This window comes from Berghia stephanieae, unplaced genomic scaffold, assembly GCF_034508935.2.
Source record: "Berghia stephanieae isolate SIO BIC M18660-M18661 unplaced genomic scaffold, UCSD_Bste_1.3 scaffold1402, whole genome shotgun sequence".
NCBI classification, from domain to species: domain Eukaryota; kingdom Metazoa; phylum Mollusca; class Gastropoda; order Nudibranchia; family Aeolidiidae; genus Berghia; species Berghia stephanieae.
Window position 1 is genome coordinate 1 of NW_027622405.1, and position 12980 is coordinate 12980.

The 12980-nt window shown below is 58.4% G+C and overlaps 1 non-coding gene and 3 pseudogenes across 1 annotated transcript; all 4 read left to right on the forward strand.

Annotated features, from left to right (window-relative positions):
• LOC144961101 (large subunit ribosomal RNA) lies at positions 1-3044 on the forward strand (annotated as a pseudogene; the record flags this gene model as incomplete).
• Positions 3045-8415: 5371 nt separating this feature from the next.
• On the forward strand, positions 8416-10462 carry LOC144961100 (small subunit ribosomal RNA; annotated as a pseudogene).
• Positions 10463-10667: 205 nt separating this feature from the next.
• On the forward strand, positions 10668-10824 carry LOC144961099 (5.8S ribosomal RNA). Its single transcript, XR_013643053.1, has one exon. It is a non-coding gene; the product is annotated as a 5.8S ribosomal RNA (ribosomal RNA).
• Positions 10825-11150: 326 nt separating this feature from the next.
• Positions 11151-12980, forward strand: LOC144961102 (large subunit ribosomal RNA; annotated as a pseudogene; the record flags this gene model as incomplete).

A 12980-nucleotide genomic window follows, 5' to 3' on the forward strand; every position in this document is an offset into this window, starting at 1 on the left:
CCCGTCTTGAAACACGGACCAAGGAGTCCGACGCCTGTGCGAGCCGCAGGGTTTCCACTAAACCCCACGGCGAAGTGAAAGCGAGAGGCCCTCGCGGGCCGAGGGCGGGATCTCTCGGGCGACTCACCGAGTCCCCGGAGCGCACCGCCGGCCCGGCGGTCGCCGCGTTGACGGCCCTGTCGGAGCATGAGTGCAGGCGTCGGGACCCGATAGATGGTGATCTACGCCTGAGCAGAGCGAAGCCGGGGGAAACTCTGGTGGAGGCTCGAAGCGACTCTGACGTGCAAATCGACCGCCCGACTTGGGCGTAGGGGCGAAAGACCAATCGAACCATCTAGTAGCTGGTTCCCTCCGAAGTTTCCCTCAGGATAGCCGGTGCCGACGGAACGATTTTCACTCGGTAAAGCGAATGGTTGGAGGCATCGGGGGCGAAACGCCCTCGTCCTACTCTCAAACTTTCAACGGGTGAGGCGCCAGACCCGCCTCGCACGGGGCCTGGCCTAGAATCACGGGTGCCGAGTGGGCCATTTTTGGTAAGCAGAACTGGCGCTGCGGGATGAACCGAACGCCCGGTTGTGGTGCCCAACGCAGGACGCTCACGGGAAAGCTAAAAGGTGTGGGTCGGTACTGACAGCAGGGCGGTGGCCACGGAAGTCGGAATCCGCCAAGGAGTGTGTAACAACTCACCTGCCGAACCGACCCGCCCTGAAAATGGATGGCGCTGAGCGTCGGACCCACACCGGGCCGCCCCGCCAGCGGGAGGGGTGCGACTCCCCTCCCCGGGCAGGCCGGGGCGAGTAGGAGGTGCGCCGCGGTGGCGTGAAAGTCCGGGAGCGATCCCGTTCGGAGCCGCCGCGGGTGAAGATCTTGGTGGTAGTAGCAAATATTGAACGGAGAGTACTTTTCAAGGCCGAAGTGGGGAATGGTTCCGCGGGAACAGTGCATGTACGTGGGTGAGTCGGTCCTAAGGGGCGGGTTAGCTCCCTTGCTGAAGCGGGTACGAAACACGCGCCGGGCGGGCGGCCGAACGGGCGCCGCGCCTGGCCTGTCAGTCACCCTGCGACCGCCGAAAGGGAATCCAGTTAAGGTTCGCTCGGAACCGGGCGGCGGAGAACGGCCCCCCTCGTCGCGACTACGTTCCGGCGTGGGGGGCGCCGCGGCGACGCCGACAGAACGGGGAACGCTGCCGTGGGCACCGGGGAGAGCCGTCGTCTCTTTTTAAGGTCTGGTTCGCCCTGGAATCGGGTCGACCGGAGAAAGGGCTGGCCAGGCCGAAAAGCGTCGCCGTAAGACATGGCTGCGTCCGGAGCGCTCACGGCGGTCCGTGAAAACCCCGTCGAGGGCACGTCAATCTCGCTGCCCGGCCGTACTCATGTCCGCAGCAGGTCTCCTAGGTTAGCAGCCTCTGGTCCACGGAGTAATGTAGGTAAGGGAAGTCGGCAAAATGGATCCGTAACTTCGGGAGAAGGATTGGCTCTGAGGGCCGGGACGGTCGGGCTAGGGAGGAAGCGGGCAGAACCGCACGCACCCTGAGGGGACACTCCGAGGGGGAGAGACGTGCGCGGAAACCCGTGGGGGCCCCGGCCGAGCGGCCTCGCTCGGCTGACGCCCCTTCGCGGGGCGCGTTGGCTGCGCGGGGGACAACCGACGCGACCTCCGACTCACGCTGTCTCAGAACTGTCACGGACAGGGGAATCCGACTGTCTAATTAAAACAGAGCGTCTCGACAGCCTGAAAAGGTGTTTACGGGACGTGATTTCTGCCCAGTGCTCAGAATGTCAAAGTGAAGAGATTCGCATAAGCGCGGGTAAACGGCGGGAGTAACTATGACTCTCTTAAGGTAGCCAAATGCCTCGTCGTCTAATTAGCGACGCGCACGAACGGATTAACGAGATTCCCACTGTCCCTATCTACGCCCCGGCGAAATCACAGCCAAGGGAACGGGCTTGGTGAAATCAGCGGGGAAAGAAGACCCTGTCGAGCTTGACTCTAGTCCGACTCTGTGGAGGAGCGTGGGGGGTGTAGCATAGGCGGTAGCGTCTTCGGGCGCGACAGTGAAATACCGCTACCCCCGCGGGACCTCCACTTACCCGACGGAGTGGGGACTCGGCGCCTTCTTGCAGGTAGGAGGCGTACGAGGTTCAGACGTCAAGCCGCCGTCGCGTCGGGCTCGGGGAGTCCACCGACTCCCCCCGACGCGGTCACGACGGCGACAGCGACCCTGCCGGGGACAGCCTCGGACGGGGAGTTTTGACTGGGGCGGTACATCTTCTAAAGCGCAGCGAAGGTGTCCCAAGGCGGGCTCAGCGAGGACGGAAACCTCGCGTAGAGCAAAAGGGCAAATGCCTGCTCGACCAGGATTTTCAGTACGAATACTGGCCGTGAAAGCGTGGCCTATCGATCCTTTCGACGTTGGGAGTTTCAAGCGAGAGGTGTCAGAAAAGTTACCACAGGGATAACTGGCTTGTGGCGGCCAAGCGTTCATAGCGACGTCGCTGATTGATCCTTCGATGTCGGCTCTTCCTATCATTGCGAAGCAGAATTCGCCAAGTGTCGGATTGTTCACCCGCCAACAGGGAACGTGAGCTGGGTTTAGACCGTCGTGAGACAGGTTAGTTTTATCCTACTGATGAAGCGCCCTTGCCACGGTAATCTTGCTCAGTACGAGAGGAACGGTGAGTTCGGACCTCTGGTTCGCGCGTCCGGTCGTCAGGCCGATGGCGCCAGGCTACGTCCGTGGGAGTACGACTGAACGCCTCTAAGTCGGAACCCCGCCCGGTGAGCAAGGGTGAGCTTAGCTAGGGCCCTGAGCGTGCAGGCAACATTAAGCCGGCAACCCTCGGGTTCGTCGGCTAGTGCCGTGACCGGCCCGCTCGTCACGCGCGCTAGATCTGTGGTGCGCGTGGCTGGGTCGGTATCATCCACGTCCGTTAGGGGCAAGAAATCGCGTGCGGACCACATGTATTCCGTCGGGGTGTTGTAAGCGTTAGAGCTGTCCTGGTACGGCGATCCGTTGAGACTAAGCCCCGGACGCTGAGATTTTCCCTCCAGCAGGGTTTGTCTCGGCCACCTTTCCACCCGGCACGGCACGGCCCGGCCCGATCGGCCAGCCTTCGAGTCCTTGCTCTGCTCGGCTCGGCATGCTGGCGGTGCGGCGCGCGGCGGCGGCGGGTGCGAGAGTGTCATAACACGTATAAATACATTTACTTTACTTTACTTTACTTCTTCAAAGTTCTATCTCCTAGAACTTGGAGAATTTTTTTTTCTCTCCACCTGTCCAGAGGCACTAATCCGTCCAGAGGCACTAATCCGTCCAGAGGCACTAGTCCGTCCAGAGGCACTAATCCGTCCAGAGGCACTAATCCGTCCAGAGGCACTTTTAGTTTTCCTTCTTTGCTGTCTGCGAAGTAGAATTCGCCAACTGCATTTTTTTTTTTTTTTTTTTTTCAATTTTGTTTTTTCCTTCCTGTCAGTCCCTTAGTAGGCTTCTGCGAAGCGGAATTCGCCAACTGCATTTTATTTAGTCCCTTAATAGACTTCTGAGAAGCGGGATTCGCCATTGTCCCTTAATAGGCTTCTGAGAAGCGGAATTCGCCAACTGCATTTTATTTAGTCCCTTAATAGGCTTCTGCGAAGCGGAATTCGCCAACTGCATTTTATTTTGTCCTTTACCAGGCTTCTGAGAAGCGGAATTCGCCAACTGCATTTTATTTAGTCCCTTAATAGGCTTCTGCGAAGCGGAATTCGCCAACTGCATTTATTTTGTCCTTTACCAGGCTTCTGCGAAGCGGAATTCGCCAACTGCATTTTATTTAGTCCCTTAATAGACTTCTGAGAAGCGGGATTCGCCATTGTCCCTTAATAGGCTTCTGAGAAGCGGAATTCGCCAACTGCATTTCATTTAGTCCCTTAATAGGCTTCTGCGAAGCGGAATTCGCCAACTGCATTTTATTTTGTCCTTTACCAGGCTTCTGCGAAGCGGAATTCGCCAACTGCATTTTATTCAGTCCCTTAATAGACTTCTGAGAAGCGGAATTCGCCAACTGCATTTTATTTTGTCCTTTAACAGGCTTCTGCGAAGCGGAATTCGCCAACTGCATTTTTTTTTTGTCCCTTAATAGGCTTCTGCGAAGCGGGATTCGCCAACTGTATTTTTTTTTTTTTTATTTCCTTTTTTTTTTTTTCATAATTTTTCTTTTTTTTTTTCGCGTCCCTTAATAGGCTTCTGCGAAGCGGAATTCGCCAACTATATTTTAAACAAATCTGGTCGCTGCGCTAGTTTTCGTTTTGCGCATTAAATTTATTTTTTTTTTTTTTAAATTTGGGTCACCTCATTGACATTGACCTCTGCGAAGCGCAATTCGCCAACTGCATTTTGTAGCATTCGTGCGCTGCGCTACTGTTGACATTGCGCGCATTTTCTCTCCTCTCTCTCTCTCTCTCTCTCTCTCTCTCTCTCTCTCCTCTCTCTCTCTCTCTCCTCTCTCTCTCTCTCTCTCTCTCTTTTTTTTTTTTTTTTTTTTTTCGATTCCTTACTCGCCTTTTGCGAAGCAGAATTCGCCAACTGTACTTTTTTTAATTAATTAATTTATTTTTTTAATATTTGGGGGATTTTTGTTTTTGTTTTCTTTTCTTCCCTTAATAGGCTTCTGCGAAGCGGAATTCGCCAACTGCATCTTTTAAAATTCGGTCGCTACGGTACTCTCAACTTTGTGCTCAGCTTTCACCGTACTCAGAAGGAAAACTAGTAAGTAGTGTTTTCTCCGTTCTGTTCTGTCGTGTCCCGCTCTGCACGTTAGAGTGTTGCTGTTGGCTGTAGACGCGTTGTAAAGCGCTTTGAGCACGATTGCCTGGCTCGGCGCATAGTTGAGTACTCGATAGAAAGGTTCTTTACTCGCATTCTCTCCCCGTAATCAGATGTAAAACGAATACCTGGCCGTGAGTAGTGTTTTCTCCGTCCTGTCGTGTCCCGCTCTGCACGCTAAGTGTTGCTGTTGGCTGTAGACGCGTTGTAAAGCGCTTTGAGCACGATTGCCTGGCTCGGCGCATAGTTGAGTACTCGATAGAAAGGTTCTTTACTCGCATTCTCTCCCGTAATCAGATGTAAAACGAATACCTGGCCGTGAGTAGTGTTTTCTCCGTCCTGTCGTGTCCCGCTCTGCACGCTAAGTGTTGCTGTTGGCTGTAGACGCGTTGTAAAGCGCTTTGAGCACGATTGCCTGGCTCGGCGCATAGTTGAGTACTCGATAGAAAGGTTCTTTACTCGCATTCTCTCCCCGTAATCAGATGTAAAACGAATACCTGGCCGTGAGTAGTGTTTTCTCCGTCCTGTCGTGTCCCGCTCTGCACGTTAGAGTGTTGCTGTTGGCTGTAGACGCGTTGTAAAGCGCTTTGAGCACGATTGCCTGGCTCGGCGCATAGTTGAGTACTCGATAGAAAGGTTCTTTACTCGCATTCTCTCCCGTAATCAGATGTAAAACGAATACTGGCCGTGAGTAGTGTTTTCTCCGTCCTGTCGTGTCCCGCTCTGCACGTTAGAGTGTTGCTGTTGGCTGTAGACGCGTTTATAAGCGCTTTGAGCACGATTGCCTGGCTCGGCGCATAGTTGAGTACTCGATAGAAAGGTTCTTTACTCGCATTCTCTCCCCGTAATCAGATGTAAAACGAATACCTGGCCGTGAGTAGTGTTTTCTCCGTCCTGTCGTGTCCCGCTCTGCACGCTAAGTGTTGCTGTTGGCTGTAGACGCGTTGTAAAGCGCTTTGAGCACGATTGCCTGGCTCGGCGCATAGTTGAGTACTCGATAAAAAGCTCTTTACTCGCATCCCCCGTAATACAAAATATAAAAAATACTGTAATAGATATATATAATCATATATATGTATATAATATCCATATAAGTAATATTTGATAGGCTTGGTAGACCGCGTTCGCGCATCTTTACACGATTGCCTGGTCGGCCACCGTGGCCGGTTCAAAATGTTTTAGGATGCTGTTATTCATGATTTTTAAACGACATCGGTCGTTTGAGGTTTTACCCACGCGTCCCTGTGTGAACCCGCTCTGCCGTAAGTGTTACTTTGGCCTGTAGCACCCGCGGTAAAGCCTTGGGCCGAGACTTGGTCGGCGCATATTTACTCTAGAACGAATTTGTGAATCACATCCCACCTAAACCATATAGATCGCACTGGACCTCCCCATGCCGACCGTTTGAACTTACGGGCCCATTCGTTAGACCTGTAACGCTTGGCGAGTGTTATAACCGTTCGCTAATTTCCTAGAGTCTCGGCGATCGCGTACTGGCCTCGTACGAGTTTGGCCACGGCCGGCCACCGTGCCGGGTTCAAATCCCGTTTGGGAGCTTTATTCATACGATTTATCGCCTCGTCGATTCGAGGCTTTACCGCACGGCGTCCCTGGGTAAGAAGCTCTCGCTACGGCCGAGAAGGACTCTAGCGCCGGGACGCTCCCGCGGTAAGCCTCCGAGGCGAGGGAAAAAACTTTGGTCGAGCGCATTTCCTCTACGGAGCGAATTTGAATGAAATAAACCCACCCACCTATGATCGCACCTGGGACCTCCCCATTGCCGACCGGTTTTGAACTTCGGGGCCCTTCCCGTCTAGGGCCCGTACTCGCTTGGCGGAGTGTTAAACGCGTTCCCGCTACTTCGCTAGAGTCGGGCGATCGACGACTCGGGCTCGATCGAGTTGGCCCACGGGCCGGCCAACCCTGCCGGGGTTCAAATCCCGGTTTGGGAGCTTTATTCATACGATTTTATCGCCTCGTCGATTCGAGGCTTTACCGCACGGGCGTCCCTGGGGTAAGAAGCTCTCGCTACGGCCGAGAAGGACTCTAGCGCCGGGACGCTCCCGCGGTAAGCCCTCCGAGGGCCGAGGGAAAAAACTTTGGTCGAGCGCATTTCCTCTACGGAGCGAATTTGAATGAAATAAACCCACCACCTATGATCGCACCTGGGACCTCCCCATTGCCGACCGGTTTTGAACTTCGGGGCCCTTCCCGTTAGGGCCCTGTACTCGCTTGGCGGAGTGTTAAACGCGTTCCCGCTACTTCGCTAGAGTCGGGCGATCGACGACTCGGGCTCGATCGAGTTGGCCCACGGGCCGGCCAACCCTGCCGGGGTTCAAATCCCGGTTTGGGAGCTTTATTCATACGATTTTATCGCCTCGTCGATTCGAGGCTTTACCGCACGGGCGTCCCTGGGGTAAGAAGCTCTCGCTACGGCCGAGAAGGACTCTAGCGCCGGGACGCTCCCGCGGTAAGCCCTCCGAGGGCCGAGGGAAAAAACTTTGGTCGAGCGCATTTCCTCTACGGAGCGAATTTGAATGAAATAAACCCACCACCTATGATCGCACCTGGGACCTCCCCATTGCCGACCGGTTTTGAACTTCGGGGCCCTTCCCGTTAGGGCCCTGTACTCGCTTGGCGGAGTGTTAAACGCGTTCCCGCTACTTCGCTAGAGTCGGGCGATCGACGACTCGGGCTCGATCGAGTTGGCCCACGGGCCGGCCAACCCTGCCGGGGTTCAAATCCCGGTTTGGGAGCTTTATTCATACGATTTTATCGCCTCGTCGATTCGAGGCTTTACCGCACGGGCGTCCCTGGGGTAAGAAGCTCTCGCTACGGCCGAGAAGGACTCTAGCGCCGGGACGCTCCCGCGGTAAGCCCTCCGAGGGCCGAGGGAAAAAACTTTGGTCGAGCGCATTTCCTCTACGGAGCGAATTTGAATGAAATAAACCCACCACCTATGATCGCACCTGGGACCTCCCCATTGCCGACCGGTTTTGAACTTCGGGGCCCTTCCCGTTAGGGCCCTGTACTCGCTCGGAAGACCGTTTACGCGGCGTTAAACGCGTTCCCGCTACTTCGCTAGAGTAGTGCGATGGGAAATTCGGGCTGTTCGGAGGTCGGGCTCGGGTTTGCCATACGTGCCTGGGGTCGAATCTGAATTTGCACCAAAAAAATTTTTTTTTTTAGTAGTCCGCAAGAGGAAAAGGGCTACCTTACCAGGGGTTTGGGACGTATAGTAGGGAAGGCGGTCGTCGGTCGGAAAAATTGAAATTGAAGCAAGGCGAGCCGAAAGGCGCGCGGTGGCCTCTGGTACACCCACGGTCACCAGCGCCTGGACGAGCGGTGGTCGGAGAGTCCGGAGTCGGTCCCAGGTTAGCTCCTCGGTAGAGGACCTAGAGTCGTGTGAGCGCGAGCGTGTCCGGGCGGTCGGAGCAGTCCGACCCAGCAGCGAGAAGGCCGAAGGGGTGAACGTTTGTGCGGTAGAGTCGAGAAGGGCCGTCGGCGAAGGAGTCGAGCGCTGGGAGTTCTCGGCGTCTGGGCTTCGGTCGTCGGCGCCCGTAGCCTCCTGTCCCAGCGGGTCCGTCCCGCCGGGTTGGAAATGGATACGCTACCAGGTTGATCCTGCCTGTAGTCTTATGCTTGTCTTGAGGGTTAAGCCATGCACGCCTATGCTCACCCTACACAGAAGGGGAAGCCGCGAACTGCTCAGTATATCGGCGATAATACACGGGGTGGGCGATGTTTGTCCGGACACCTGTAGGAATCCCAGAGCTAATACGTGCACACGAGTCCTCCTCCTAACGGGGTTACCTCCGCGGGGAGAGGGCGCATTTATTAGGATCTTGACCGGCGGCGGGTGGTTAACGCCGCCCGCCAGGCTGAGGCGAACTCTGGGTATGTGACGACCGCTGTTAGCGGCGTGCCCGTTTGCTCGCCGTCCCATCAAATTTAGACGGCCCGGGCAAGAGCCCCCCGTGTTGGCTACGGGTGACGGAGGATCAGGGTTCGATCCCGGAGAGGGAGCCTGCGAGACGGCTACCACGCTTAAGGGTGGCAGCAGGCGCGCAACTTACCCACTCCCAGCACGGTGAGGTAGTGAAGATAAATGTCGGGGCTGGGCTCGCATGCGAGCCTAGCGGTCGGATTGAGCGTAGACCAAACACGTGCCGTTGATGACCTATCGGAGGGCAAGCCTGGTGCCAGCAGCCGCGGTAATTCCAGCTCCGATGGCGTATGTTGTAGTTGCTGCGTTTAAAACGCTCGTAGTTGGATCTCTGAGGTGACGGCAGCGACAAACCGCGGGTGACGTTGCCCCGGCGATTATGCACCGTCGTGGTTTTGGGGATGGAGCAAGCGGTGCCTTCCGGTGCCGCAACCGGACCCTCGCGACGGATCTCGCCGGGCATCGCTTGCCCGTCGCTGCCGGTTTAGTCTCTTTCCGTCTTAAGCCGTGTCGGCTTGGTACGTGGCGTATCTGGGCCGACACTAAGGTACGGGCGGTGTTCTCCCTGAATCAATTGGAGTGCTCAAAGCAGGTCGTGCTCGCACAGCTTTGCTCGGAACGATGTGATGACGCCACCGCCCCGCAATGTAACCACGGGACCGGTCTCCGTGGGGGCGGTGGGCGAGGTCTATAGAGACGGCCGGGGGCGGCGTACTACCGCGGGAGGGGTGGAATCCGACGATCGCGGTGGGACGAACAAGAGCGAAGGCACCGGCCAAGAGCGCCTTCGTTGATCATGAACGAAAGTCGGAGGAACGAACGCGATCAGGTACCGCGGTAGTTCCGACAGTAAACCATGCCGACCGGTTACGCGGGGACGTCCCCTGTGGGGAAGCCTCGCGAGGCCCCGGAGAAATCAGAGTGCCTGGGCTCCGGGGGGAGTACGGTCGCAAGGCTGAAACTTAAAGGAATTGACGGAAGGGCACCACCAGGAGTGGAGCCTGCGGCTCAATTTGACTCAACACGGGGAAGCTTACCAGGTCCGGACACCGCGTGGATTGACAGACTGAGGCTCTTTCATGATTCGGTGGGTGGTGGTGCATGGCCGTTGCTAGCCCGTGGAGCGATCCGTCTGGTTCATTCCGATAACGGGCGAGACTCTGCCCTGGCGGATAACAAACGGCGGTCAAGAGGGGTCCGTCTCACGGGTTGGGTCGGCGTTCGGCTCTCGGGTCGGGCGTCGGTCTTCCCACTCAGGGAGAGGCGGTGCCCCGGACCGCCGTCGCGCAGGCCGCGTCCTGCAGGGATTGACCTCGAGCAGTGCGTACGAGATGGAGCCATAACAGGTCTGTGATGCCCTTAGACGTCCTGGGCTGCACGTGTGCTACAGTGGTGGCGCCAGCCGGCGCGGTGTAGACCGTGAGCGTAGGAGTCTTCATGTCCGGGGTCGGTCTTCCTGCGAGTTGGGCCGTGAACTCGGAATGCCACGTAGTCACGGGTCAGCATCCCGTGCCGACTACGTCCCTGCCCTTTGTACACACCGCCCGTCGCTACCTTCGGTGGACGGCGCAGCCAGGGCCCCGGAGTGGCCGGCGAGACGGAGCTTCGGCTCCTGAAATCGCAGTCGTCGCGATGTCGCCCGAACTGCGCTGCCCCGAGAGGGTAAAAGTCGTAACAAGGTTACCGTAGGTGAACCTTCGGTAGGATCACGTCCGATTTCGTTTTGCCCCCAGCCCGCCCGCCCGACGGGTGAAGGGTTAAAACACTGTCCGGTGAGGCCGGGCTGCTCCCTGGCCGGGGAGCGGTCCAGGCTGATAAACGGGGCGGCGGCGTTGCGCCGCGAGTAACCGCGCGCGCAACGCTTGCCCCCCCCACCCTTTGTCGTCGTTTGGCCCTTAAGCGAGAGAAAATAAATACAACCTTTGGCGGTGGATCACTCGGCTCGCGCGTCGATGAAGAGTGCGGCCAGCCGTATTGAGTCGTGTGAACTGCAGCTGCCTCATTGAACATCGACGTCTTGAACGCAAATTGCGGCCGTGGGCGTAAGTCACCGGCCACGTCCGTATGAGGGTCGGCCCTACGACGTCGCCGCAACCGGTCTTCTCGGGGGGGACTGAGCGGCGCGACGTGCCGTACCGGTCGGGTCTCGGCCCGACTGGCGGCCGTAGATCGAGGGCTCCCGTCTGACCACGGGAGACGTCGTCCCCACCCGGCCTCTGGGTATGGGCGGGGGACGACGAATAAGACGCGCACCGAAGACGGGGAAGCACGCACGCGATCGGCTGCTTCTTCCTCAATCCTCGGGCCTGCTCGATGTACACGCGAGCGAGGGCTTCGTGGGGGTATGCGGGGAAGTAAGTATAACGACGCGCGGCGAACCCGACGGATGGGGCGATCTGCCGACCTCATATCGGACGAGGGTACCCGCCGAACTAAAGCATTTCAGTAAGCGGAGGAAAAGAAACCAACGGGGACTCCCCCAGTAACGGCGAGTGAAGCGGGAAGAGCCCAGCGCTGAAACCCCCTGGGCCCGTGCCCGCGGGGAGCTGTAGCGTTCGGGTCGGTGTCGAGCGGGATCGGGAGCGCCGCGCGAGTCTTCTCGAGCGTGGCTTGCCCAGAGCGGGTGCCAGGCCCTTGCCGGCGGCGCTCCCTTCCGCCGACCTCGACCCCGGAGTCGGGTTGCTTGGCAGTGCAGCCCGAAGCGGGTGGTAAACTCCACCTAAGGCTAAGTACCTGCGCGAGTCCGATAGCGAACAAGTACTGTGAGGGAAAGTTGAAAAGAACTCTGAAGAGAGGGTGCAAAGCGCGTGAAACCGCCAAGGGGTAAACTGGCTGAGCCGAGCGACGTGTCCCGCCGTGGCGGCTGGTCGCCCGTGCCCCCCGCGGAGGCGCCCCGGAGACGGGGACGCCTTCCGAGTTCGGGGGTCGGGCGCGTGCCCCACCACGGCGGGTCTCCGCTGCCACCGGCACCGGGCCGTCTCGTCCGCGCGCCCTACGCGGGTCGTCGGCCTGCGGATCGTGGGCGCGAGTTGGCACGAGAGCGGTCGTATTCGGGTGCCGTGGTCGACCGCGGACAAACGGCGGCGGTTCGCCCCGGGGGGTTTCGGCCTCCCGGGCGGGCGGCTCCGGTCCGTCGAAAGGTGCGCAGCGTTATTCCGGTACCTGCCCGACCCGTCTTGAAACACGGACCAAGGAGTCCGACGCCTGTGCGAGCCGCAGGGTTTCCACTAAACCCCACGGCGAAGTGAAAGCGAGAGGCCCTCGCGGGCCGAGGGCGGGATCTCTCGGGCGACTCACCGAGTCCCCGGAGCGCACCGCCGGCCCGGCGGTCGCCGCGTTGACGGCCCTGTCGGAGCATGAGTGCAGGCGTCGGGACCCGATAGATGGTGATCTACGCCTGAGCAGAGCGAAGCCGGGGGAAACTCTGGTGGAGGCTCGAAGCGACTCTGACGTGCAAATCGACCGCCCGACTTGGGCGTAGGGGCGAAAGACCAATCGAACCATCTAGTAGCTGGTTCCCTCCGAAGTTTCCCTCAGGATAGCCGGTGCCGACGGAACGATTTTCACTCGGTAAAGCGAATGGTTGGAGGCATCGGGGGCGAAACGCCCTCGTCCTACTCTCAAACTTTCAACGGGTGAGGCGCCAGACCCGCCTCGCACGGGGCCTGGCCTAGAATCACGGGTGCCGAGTGGGCCATTTTTGGTAAGCAGAACTGGCGCTGCGGGATGAACCGAACGCCCGGTTGTGGTGCCCAACGCAGGACGCTCACGGGAAAGCTAAAAGGTGTGGGTCGGTACTGACAGCAGGGCGGTGGCCACGGAAGTCGGAATCCGCCAAGGAGTGTGTAACAACTCACCTGCCGAACCGACCCGCCCTGAAAATGGATGGCGCTGAGCGTCGGACCCACACCGGGCCGCCCCGCCAGCGGGAGGGGTGCGACTCCCCTCCCCGGGCAGGCCGGGGCGAGTAGGAGGTGCGCCGCGGTGGCGTGAAAGTCCGGGAGCGATCCCGTTCGGAGCCGCCGCGGGTGAAGATCTTGGTGGTAGTAGCAAATATTGAACGGAGAGTACTTTTCAAGGCCGAAGTGGGGAATGGTTCCGCGGGAACAGTGCATGTACGTGGGTGAGTCGGTCCTAAGGGGCGGGTTAGCTCCCTTGCTGAAGCGGGTACGAAACACGCGCCGGGCGGGCGGCCGAACGGGCGCCGCGCCTGGCCTGTCAGTCACCCTG